Source organism: Varroa jacobsoni, unplaced genomic scaffold, assembly GCF_002532875.2.
Source record: "Varroa jacobsoni isolate VJ856 unplaced genomic scaffold, vjacob_1.0 scaffold_490, whole genome shotgun sequence".
Taxonomy (NCBI): Eukaryota; Metazoa; Arthropoda; class Arachnida; order Mesostigmata; family Varroidae; genus Varroa; species Varroa jacobsoni.
The window spans coordinates 40673-52798 of record NW_019213392.1 but is presented as its reverse complement, the minus strand read 5'-3'; the positions used below and the strand labels follow the sequence as shown (position 1 = coordinate 52798).

Below are 12126 nucleotides of genomic sequence, written 5' to 3'. Positions count from 1 at the left end.
GATATAAAATAATAGACGTATTTTGCGAAACAATTATTGTATTTGTGTGAATATACGATTAAATTAATGTATAGAAAAATAAGAAGATGATTATATAAATAAGATAGCGCAAAATACTACTAATTTTAAGTAAAAATTTTTATACTGATCATAGGGATGAGACACTTGTGAGTCTCCAATAAAGCGTCTATCGATTCTCGTTAGGCGCTATAGTTATCGAACTCGTAGAAGTGTGTAGTTATGAATTTCTTTACGTTTTGCATCTTTACTGATTTATAAGTATAGATTATCTGGTTTATTCTCAAAATAATTTTTAAGCTAAATAATCTAAATCAAAGATTTTATACTGTCTTGTTTTAATTGTAAATACCTTATCTTTCTTCTTTATAAAAATGTCAGCGTTCATTAATTGAGATTGAGATCATACTCATATATCAAGGATTTGTAGATCTAATTCGCTGCTGGTCTTTCACCTACTTTATAAATTTCATAATACTATGCAATATTGACTTACACTTATCTGTTTATACGATTATTTAAGAAACGAAATTTCGTTATTTTTTGGCAGAAAAATAGATAATGTGATTTCCTTAGTTTTTGTAGCTGATTTTGGGATGATAAAACCAGTATATGAATACGAGTAGATAAATATCTAAGTTCTTGATTTTTAATTTTACATAATTATATAAGATGTGTCAAATGTTTGTAAAAACATTACTTATATATTGATCAAATAAATTTAGGATTACTATTTTGATGAAAAAATGACGTGAAATTTATCGCTACTTTTTAAAAATGAGTTAATAAATAAAAATTGAAAATGGTAAATATAAATCTACGATTACTTACTTGTTTAAATCGTGACAAATTTCAGATCAGTGTTGCACTATTTCACACTACTACAGCTCACAGACTTTGCATTGTTGTGCGGTTCTATAAAAAAAAAAAAAAGAAAGAACTACCCCATGGCGAGGACTGAAGGGCTCACTAATTGATTTCAAGTTATGGAATAAGTGCAAGACCGCAAGAACTTCTATGCTATTATATTCAAATATCTTGTCATGAATAAATCTGCGAGTCGTGTATCTGAGCTGGCTTGTCTTGCTTAACGTAGTGCAGTCATTTCGATACGAAGTAGCAACTTTTTATGGGAGTTACTAATAGCTTACTTCAGTTGAAGAGTGTACATCCATGTCGTTACCAATACGTGAACGTTGAAATGTTCTACCCATTAAAATCCACGTTCCCTTTCAGGTTGACATATTGCCATACATCAGTCTCACCGTCTCTAAGCCAATGAAGAGATAACAAAAAATTTCAGTATAAATGGCAATTTAGCGATGGCTTGTTCCTCTTAAAATCCAGTTGTTTATGTTGCTATAGATTTTATGATCAATAGCTAGATAATATATGTGATACATATAGGGCATAGGCTAGTAATGGATTTTTGGCGCACGTAATACCGAATACAGAAATATGTTGAGATCAATGAAATAAGATTCAACAACCACAAGTTGAAGCTGGCGAAGAGATTTAAGTTCTTTCAGCGCTATTACTTTATCGTACGGTAAAAACATCACGGAACTTATCTTCGTCATAAAGAAACGTTCTGAAAGCTTAAATCGCAGCTCTAGTGGAAGTGGAAGATCAGCTGGCTGAGGTTTCGATCAGAACATGAAATCTTCCTTCTAACACTAAGATTCGTGTCATAGTTATGAAGCCCATTAGATGGTACTTGTTTAGCGAAATTTTGTGCCCATCGCACCCATTCAACCTTTGCCGCTATGGTAAAGTGCGTCGAATCAATTGCAATTTAAAAACTGTGATGTTTTCTGTTTGTTGAACACCATCCTGGTGGAACACTTGCTCGATGAAGACCTAACAGTAATGTGCTGCCATTGAATAATTACGTTAGCTTATTTTTTATTTAGTATTTGTATTTATTCTATGTTTATTTTTTTTTTTTATTTATTCATTAACTGTTAATTTACTGCTGGAGCACGTGTCCACCAAGTGTCAACGTATACGAAGAGCTTTCTGTAGCTATCAGTCTTTCCTAAATGGAAAACTAACATCGGCTCATTTGTTGTTTAGGGCGGTTTCGGAAGTAAACAAAATGTATTTGTTGTCCTAACACTTCCCGCTTCGCCAAGATGGATTATTTGAGACTAGACTGTGCATCCCATCATGCGCAACGTTTGTCGCCTTGATGACGTAACAAACGAGTTCTGCTAGAGCCGCTGAATAACTCATGCTCCGGTCACCATTGTTCCTTCTACCACCAGAATTTTCCTTCCGCAAATGTGTTCTTGACTAACGAGAGCCTCAGCTGAAAAAGTCATGGTACACATGGCTACATTCTCACGGAAATATGTGTTTACCTGTTATAAAGCATGCAGTTTACTGCATTACAGGACCCATGTAGGCTTCGACTGGTGTGAGCGCGGAATCTACTGGCTCAATCCAAAACACGAGCATATGTATTTTTGTCATAAGCGTTCTTAACAGCGAAAAGAGCTATCTCAATTGTGATATTATGAATCAGTCCGTCGATCCTCCTATTGTCATGTGGTTGATTCACTATCTACAGATGTGTACGAGGGCCCAAAAAAGACCAGCCTTATCTAGGCCTCTTCAAATGCGTCCGAGAGGTAATCACTTGAACAAAGTGACAAAAGCTCTTTGTCCTGCAGTCTAGCTGGCGGCGCCCTTTGTGCTCTTTTATTATCGCGGCAGTCTCATAACAGCCGATAACATTCTGTCTGCTATTGTTGCTTGTTTTCAGTTATCGCCAGTGACCACAAAACTGCTACGGTACCCTCTTGTTCGCGCGCATTTACCCCGGTGCACGCTTGCTGCCTCTCCCCCCATTAAGCTTTCTCTCATGAAAACATGAGAACATATATGCACATGTATAAATTTATGGGCCTGGATAGTGGACGCCTGGCCTACGTTTTACGTGAACACACAGTAGGGGACAGTGTTTTTCCTGTATAATCGGAAGAGTTCCTCTTTGATGCCCCTCTTCCTACAGGCTAGATAGACAGAGGCAAAAAGCTAGAGCGGTGGTAGGAAGTGAACTAAAAAAAGTTGTAGACTACCAAGCACTGTCATTGTTCCTATCTAGAACGGAAATTTAGTTCTAGACACGCACAGTCTATATTATATGTACGCGCGGTAACAACGGTATCTATCTTAATATTTGTGTATTCAATTGAAATAATTGTTAGGTTGATTAAAAAGTTATGCTGACAATGTTTCTCCTCACCATTCGCAAGTTTCATACAGGCATTTTCTTGACGCGGAACAGATTCATTTCGAAAATGTTTTGCCTTCGCAGTACTGTTTACGTGCGGTCTTGGTGTGTTAATCTTAGCCTTTTATCTGCAATTGAGTTACGAGGCCAGAGAATTACGTGTTCGATACGGCCGTCTTCACTACTTCCCGGGCAACAACGAATGCCCGTTAGATTGAAAAGATATTAACAGTATCTGGTAGCGTTGGCTGATTTCAGCGCTTTTGACCTAAGGATCCTCTTTTTCGGTTCGGATGACAAGCATGCTGCAGACAACTATAAGGAGTTGATGTCAATGAACTGCGGGGATTTAGAATTTGTGCAGGCTACCCTAAGAATTTTGCACAATTGTAGATTCCAAAAATACCGATGAAACTCTACCTAACGAATCAAATACACTTGACAACATAAAGGCCCTTGAGTAGCAAAGCACTCGATTCAATGGGGCTTTAGCAACTCGAAAAATTCTAATAAATTTTTGATGGAAATCTTTTTGCCCCCACATTACAGCCCAGATTTTGCCGCTTCTATTTTTCGAGCTATTCAGATAGCATGACTTCGAGGACAAGCTGTAACCCGTTGGAAGACATCTGTTTGAAAAGTAGACGAGGACCATGGAAAATGAAAGAAGTGATGCCAATCGGGAAGTTAGCTTTCGTTAAAAATTATGTACTGCAATGCGAGTTAAAAAAAAAAACTAGATTAGCGCCTTCTTAATATTCGGATAATAAACGCGTAGTAGAAGTTAGCGAAAATGCTACATTTCGCTGTGCACACATATTGTCAAAAGGATCATTCTATTACCAAAGAAGTAGGCTCAATTTAATAGAAAACTTAAATTAACAGAAATTGAGCAGTATTTTGCTATATATGTAACTTTTCAAATCAGTAAAATTATACATATACCGGAATAGGATAGTGCCAGAAAAAATTTACAATGGATCATTACAAAACAACAACAAAAAACATCATAAGTCTAACTCGCCAACACTTCCAAAGTCATAGAGAGAGCCGCTATCGTATAGAGAGATAATAGCGTGAACATCAGCTAGCATAATGTATGTCGTGGGGAATATTAGAGAACCGTCTAGCATCCCTCGACAAATTTTAAATGATTATGAGTAGAAGAAATAGGCCGCGAAAAGGACCACCATAACTGAAACGTAACACCTACAACTGTTCTTTTTACACTCTGCGGTGAGTTCTATAAATAGTAAGGTAATAATAAGCGATCTAACAGTCTGGTGCTACGCTCCCGAAACTGCAAAGGCTCACATGGATTCTCTGTAAAAATTCACCTATAAATGATACGCATTAGCGGCATGCTCATAATGTTGAAAACGTACGCGCCATGTAAAAAAAATTCTATCTGTCCATTTTTATATATACGGATCAGGTTGTCCTACCTAATTGCTGCAGTTACGTGTATCAGAAAAGTTCGTTTTAGATTAAGTTGAAGCCGAGCAATAAAGTGAATTGGGAACGATTTGGTCTATTGTCCAATTATATAATTATATATTAATATTGTAAATACGAATGTGTTAGCTACGTATTGTCGTATTAAACCGTGGCAATAAACTAAAATTACCAATAAAGGATTACTACTTTGCTATTTAACTGTTGAAACGAGGTTGGAGACCCATTTCTTTTGGGGGAAAATCGACACGACGTATGGTGACAGCAGCAGGACAACGAACGATGGACGAAGGCGTATCATCTTGTTTGGGCTTCGACCGTCGCCCGCTCGTTCATACCGTCGAAATTTAAATAAATCGTTTGCTCATGCATATTTTCTGTTGATGGCTGTACTCCCTCCAATGCTGAAAAAAAAAGCTGTATTGAGCTATCCACAGGTAATTGTTGAACAAATCAGAAAAATTAAATTTTTATAGGGATTCGACCGTGGCATATGTTTTACTTCATTGCTAATTTCAATTAGCTGGCACATTTTGTTCTTGTGACAAATGAAAGTGCTCACATGTAACACGAACATAGTATAACAATATATGTTATCGCAAACAGGACTTATATATGTACTGTATATCTGTTGCCTATTTTTGTTATTATTACGTACATTGTAAAATTATGAAAGGAACAGACTCAGAGATACTGTGACTATGATTTTGAGTCACATCCATGCATGACATTTTCCACATGAAGCATATTACAATTTTTTGTCGTCTTCTCGTTAGGGTGATCATGATTCACTCGAAGCTGGGTTGATGGCTTTGGTAAAAGTTACTCTTCATATTCAATACACGAAGAGTAAACGCCATAGAATGAACACTGATGAAAGCACCGTGCGCTTTCCTAGAGGGCGCAGCAATAACGTCGCTGCCTATTTTTTTGAAAGAAGTTGCAATTCTGGACAACTGAGAAATCTTTTTGGGAAAGCTTCTTGTAATCCAGGTTGTTGAATTATGAAAATATCGTACCAGCCACGTAGAGAAAGGCCATCCTGTAAAGTTATGACCGCAGAAAAATGAGGAAAAAACAAAATTTCTGACCTAGGTCGTGCAATAATCAGTGTTGATAATATTATATATAAAGGGAGAGCCGATGTTGGTGGAGATTCCGCTGCTGTGCTTGCTTAAATGCATGCGGTATAACCGTATCGTATGCGCTAGACCATACAAAGCTTCTCATTGAGACACAAGTGACTACTAGACTTGCGAATAGGACTTATTCCACAGGCCTTAGTCCCTGGATTCATATGACTGTTTTGTTAAATATAAAAAGTTACCGAATCAACCACTATAGTCCTACTAGGCATCTTGAACCCTGTGACCTTGTACAGATAGCCTCCTTTGTTACGATCTACAAAAAAGTTTTTTCTTTCTAAGTCTGACGGAAGGTATTTACAGAGGAACTTTACTTTAAAATTCATTGTCAGCTAAAGGGGTTAGGGGAAGCTGTAAAGACTTATATAAGGTCAAATCGAATTTGTAGAAACAAAATGCTTGGCGGCATGGGCTGCGGCTCAGGACGAAAACGTAGAAAGTTCAGTAAAGCGAGACAGGCGTCTGTTTGATCCTACTGGCTTCGAATATCCCGGAGTTAAGTCTGCTAAAATCAGCATCATACACATATAATGTCAAATTGCACGTGGGCATATTGAAGCATCGACGTCTGTTTTCTTCTTCTTATCGTCAGTCAACCTTGATCGCTTTTAATATCAGCGGCGCTAGTTGTACAGCTGACAAATGTCAAACAAATGGATAGCAGTTGTGAGTAAAGCCTACCTTGAGCCTGACAATAACGATCATTAAAGTGAAGGTCTCGCTGTGCTTATAGATCTGCCTCTTCATTTCTGACCTTAAATACATTAAGGCTCCTTCACGACGGTAATTGATCACACAGTGAACATCAAGTACCCGTTACAAGAAGGTCAATTTGTTAGCTCAGTTTTATCAGAAACGCAACCAGAAAGACTACTTCTTGACATTTACCATTCAGATTGTCGAGCTTGTATAGTGCCCTACGGCGTGCTATGGGTTCTGCTATTTACGAAGCTATTAATCTGCTTGTTTTTATATAAGCTAAATTATATCTGGTGTGTCTGGATGACACCTGTGTTATATTAAACTCGCCTCTTCGAAGCAGAAAATGTTTTGATCAAAAACGAATTACGATATTTTATTTCAAAGGAAATCATAGTAAATTTTGAGAGTCACGGAAGCAACTTTCATAGTTACAACTATTTTTCTGCATAGTATTATAGTTATTATATCGATATTATTATTATTATTAGTGGCAGGTTTATTAATATCCCAATATTTCTTCTCAGTAACTAGGAATTAGCCGCGATTATCAAATGAAATGATTCTCATAGTCAAAAGCTATGAAAAAAGAAAAAGGCTGAAGGACAGCGTTGTCTATTTAGCTATTATATGAAATGCTGGACATAGCTAAAATGCAGCCAGCATTTGAATGGTGGATTTATGAGAGGAAAAAATCTTACCGATGCTAACGTTCCCATTACCGACCTTCGTTTCTTCAAACTGACACCGGTTGTTATTGTCCGCTGCTTAATACATCGGCTGCATAGTCTTCTATGTGTGGTACCAGATGTTCGTATTCGAAGTCGTGCTTTTGCTTTGTTGTTGTTAAGTGCTTACTTTACTACCAAATGGATGTCCCATCTGTGGACGCTTACGGAACGCAATCACAGATCGTGCAATCATGAGGGGACGGATGTACTTCATTTTGTTGAACCGGATTTTGTACTCTTCGTCTCAGAATAAAAATCCACGAGTGTGTGTGAGTGACTCGCGCTCAGATTGTTAAATTACCAAGAAAGATTTTTACGAACTAGAAAAAATTCCTTCCTTTTCTAGCTGCAAATATGAGCGATAGAAAATGGTAACGCCGAGCAACTAGAGAATACGAAGATCGAGGTTGTAGAAATCTGAAATGATCTTGTAAGAGAGTCACTTTGCTACCAGCTGTCTGTACACTGTGAAGCAGAATTAAAAGAAAAGTCAGATTACAGTGCAAAAATGAAATAATAATAATAATAATAAAAAGTAAAAAAGTTTGTGTCAGGTCGTTTCGTATACTTTTATATACATGCGTAGACAGCGTAGTTTTATTGCCTGGAAACTAAAGTACGCTTTAAATTGTGCAATAACACGTCGAAACATTGCATAGCTGAGGTCACACACTACTGCTACTCCCATGTTGAAAAACACCACCTCATATCGGCAAAAGTGGAGAAAGTAGGCATTATATATAGAAAAAAAAGTACGTTTCTAAAATGGCCTACCCGCAAGAAGGGCTAGCATCGCCAACATTTCTGACTGGAAAACATAAATCATTCAAACTTGAATTTACCGATCGGATATATTCCTATAATAAGTTCAGTCGTACTTAGTGCAGTTTTTGTTAGATTGTTGACATTCTGGTTACTGTATGATTCATTATTAAAATAGCACCTAGCGCTCGCGTTGGGCCTGTGCACCGTAAGGTGATCGTCTGCTGCAGAACGGAATAGCTGGGGGTCAAGGAAAGAGTGTATCGGTCGTGATTAATCGTATCGGCTCCTCGGTTCGACACAATTGTAGAATACATCGGGTTTTATTTTGCTAGACAGACTGACATAATTAGCATCTGCCAGGCTGCCGAGATCGGAATAGCCCAGTAACATTGCTTATAAAACTCAACTTGATTAAATAACAGTATTTTGTGCTTAGCGTTTGTGTCCGAGCATTTGGAAGGCAAATATGGACCGATAGGCCTATACTAAATCATGTGTGACTAAAAGCGCGATAATTTTCTTTAGTTCGCTCTATGTGGTTACAAGGTATTGTTGCGGACAGAAAATGATGGCAGACCGATTTTTACAGGTAGAAGGAGGAGTCTTTTTTTAACGACCACCTACAGCTCATTTGAAGACTACATAAAATAAGCGCATTTGGTTGCGGTTGTACCGAGGGGTAAGGGGTCTTCAAGGCTTCTTGGGCAGCAGGTGCGAGCCAAAAGCTTAAGCCGAAGCCTGTTGTCGATGATGAAAACCAGTGTGATTTCATAATTAGATAAGATATGGCTTTTTGGGAATTCGTTGCCTTCTCTTCGAATTGTTGCTTAAATCTCTGATATGCTCATCAGCCATTTGGCTTAGGAGCCAAAAGAAGAAGAAGAAGAATGAATCTTTAGATATATTTTGACAAATTCTCATATTAAATTTTGACAAAAAATTATAAAAACCTATTAAAATTTATACCTACCAAAAAATATAATGCGTATTGTCTGTCGTAATTTCTTAACAAAGCAAGAGTTACTTTGTTTAGTAACTTGAAATGAGGTCGAAACCTATTTTGAAGCGGTCTAGAGGTTACAATAGATAAATGAAGTTACACTATTGGATCCTTCAGATGATTTTAACTGAAAAGAAGGTGCATTTGAAGGTGTTGAGCTTGTAAATATTGTCGCCAAGCAAATAAAAAGTATCAGATTTGTTTTGTTGCTAATGGTTACTGTGATCTAGTCCTTTCTCTTAAGGCAATTTTCTCTAATTTGTCCTCATCGATTAGCTCAATATTTACGTCGTAGTTAATAGATTAACGCTCGCATATAAGGAGCCTATCTATGGGCGGAGCTGGAGGAGCACATAATTGAAAAACAATTCTGACTCTTTTTGAGACCCAGAAAATAGTTATCTGTTAGGAACGAATACTTTACAGGAAGACGTTTTTGAATATTGTCTCAAGTGAAAACGATTACTCTTTAGGACAACGTGCTTCGGCCTCTCTACAGAAGGTGAGCCTATGTAACGATTTAAATGCTGACCCCACATTCGTGCATCACAGCCGCCGTCTTTCACATACAAGACAAGCAGAAATCTGTCAATGAGTCGTATAAAACTGTGCCATAAAAACATCTAGTCTAGGCCTTTCTGCTGCGGCCGAAAGAAAATAACAGCTTCAGTTCGACAACCTAGCAATACGGAATAACGCCGCTAACATTCGTTTTGCCGACGTTTTTCATCCTGTTCGTCATTCTCAACACAAACGTCTAATGAAATCTTCATCAGCTGTGCAAACGAGTAGACTGTGAAAAGAGCTCAACGAGCGGCTAGCGCTAACCACCTGAGATGAAATTCCACTTCTGTACGGCGGTTTCCATGTGTGTTTACGTAACACTATCGTCCGTTTGTCCAGAGCTACAAAATTACTATATATGCAGAATAGAGGTCATAAAAATGGATAATTTCACCAGCAAAATCGAAGCAAAGATAACGTCTAAAGGATAGAATCATTTAAAGCGCCTCTCTATGGGTCAAACTTTACCGCCGTTTGCTATTTCATCAGACAGACGGCTGGCTCTCAGCATGAAACGTGACATCTATCTATACCCCGGTGCGAACCCAGACCACAACAACAGGGGCAAGTACGTTACCCACTAAGCTATCCCAGGGACTTATTTAATGCACCTTTTTTTTTTAACGCTACAAAGATGTCCGCGGTAAAATCTTTTCGAGGATCCTCAATGTTTATATTTTCAGCGTAAGTATTTTTGTGAAATATGAAAACCCTTACCGGAAGTAGCGCACTGATTCATATTTAAATCGTTGCATATCGTTTGTAATTTCTATGTTCGAAAATTGTGCTCTGCATTACGATGTAAGCAAGAACGGCTAGTAAAAAGACGGTCAACAAATCTTTTGGAACGTCATTCCTAGCGGACCCTAGTCGATCAGGAATGACGTTCCCCTCGGGATCATTTGCATGGGCAGACTACTTACGCTGTACATTTTTGCGGCAAAATATGCGGCCAGGTAGCGTTGGTCATAGCGAATGCTACGTCTACGAGGCGACGGTTCACGTTTAGCGGCTGAAGTGGGCAAAACTACAGAAATGTCAACACTTGTTGGTTGCCGCGAACGGACATAGATGAAATGAGTGCACTCCATTTTGCATGGCCGAAAATCCTAAAGTCGATTCTCGAAGTTAAACTTGTGCTCCCTCTCTTTTGCATGTCTTTCGTTCATTCAATTACAGACTGGCAATGCAAAGCGTCGACAACTTGGAGAAATAGCCAGAACAGGGGCAGACAAATGCACAGTTGTCCTCAGAGTAATCATTTGCAGCCTCAGGGGAGGAAGTGTTGAACGCTCGGAGCGCTCTGCTCTGTTAATCATAAATAAACAAGGAACCAGATCAAGTGAGGGTTATGTATTTTTGCATAGTTTGTAGAAGTAAATTAGACAGGCTAGCTAACATTTTGACGATGCAAATTGTTGCAATAGCATGTAACATAATGTACAATAACCTATACATAATGTGAAACAGCTAGATCAGACTTGACAAGGAGTCCCGGGGCTGCCTATAGAATCTTTCCAGAGGCGACTGACCTGTATTTGGCTGGAGTTGCAGTAAATGCGTTATGTAGTCGTGACCTGTTTCACTTTTCCTTAGTATAATTCTATCTGGAACTGGCCCTTAACGTATACTATTTTTAATAGACAAATATAATAGTAAAAAAACAATAAATTCCAGAATACTGGGTTCTCTCTGTTCAGCTGATTTGGGCTTTGTCAACATTTGAATATAAACCCCTCTCTCGAAAAGAACGATCTCATAGGCGAATGTGCAGGAAAACTAGCAGTCACTATTACACGTATACAAATGTTTACTCTACCTTCCATTTTCCTAGTTCGTAGGAGCAATCGTACGACTATCGAGACGATTGTACTGAAAAAGGTAATCACTTCCTTCACCTTCAATAAGGAGAACATTTGTGTACACGGTGTAGTAGTGAAGTAGCGACGCCATATGTTCCTTGAAAAAAAATTTATATGGATGCATACACATACTCTTCAGAGTTGAAGATATATTTTCCATGCTGCTAGGAAACTTGAAAGCTAGCTAACGAGAAGAGGTTTGAATAATTTTGCAAATAATGTTCTTATAATATAGGTCGTCGAGTATAACACGCGACAAAAATTTATCTCATATTTCTAAATGATGCTATTGTTAGGCACTAGGATCGGTGTCGTTAACAATACCACGCTCGTTTGCCTTGGTCAAATTAATCAGATAAAAAGATAAATAATTAAATGAGGCGCGCATAGTTCGGGCTAGAATCAAGACAGAAATGTAGAGACGCTGCTTTCTGTTTGCTCCTACGTTACAACAATGATCTCGCAGTTCTGTGGGATCATTGTTGTAACGTAAGAGTGACGACAAATGGGTCTTCCACGATAATCACGGACGGTTACGTCAATGGAGCCGGCGAAACATTACCCTAAAGCTAACGTAGAGCTACAAAAGCTAATTGTGTCTATCGGGTTATGTGGTAGATATGCTATCAACCACAGCAGCGATTGGAGC

The 12126-nt window shown here is 38.2% G+C and overlaps 1 long non-coding RNA gene across 1 annotated transcript in view; it reads left to right on the top strand.

The window, feature by feature from the left end:
• The window catches only part of LOC111260914 (uncharacterized), a 9436-nt gene extending 8359 nt beyond the window's left edge, over positions 1 to 1077 (top strand). Inside the window, exon 4 of the long non-coding RNA XR_002680631.2 lies at positions 875 to 1077. This is a non-coding gene — a long non-coding RNA (uncharacterized LOC111260914). The remainder of the gene's footprint in view (positions 1 to 874) is intronic.
• Positions 1078 to 12126: the final 11049 nt, after the last annotated feature.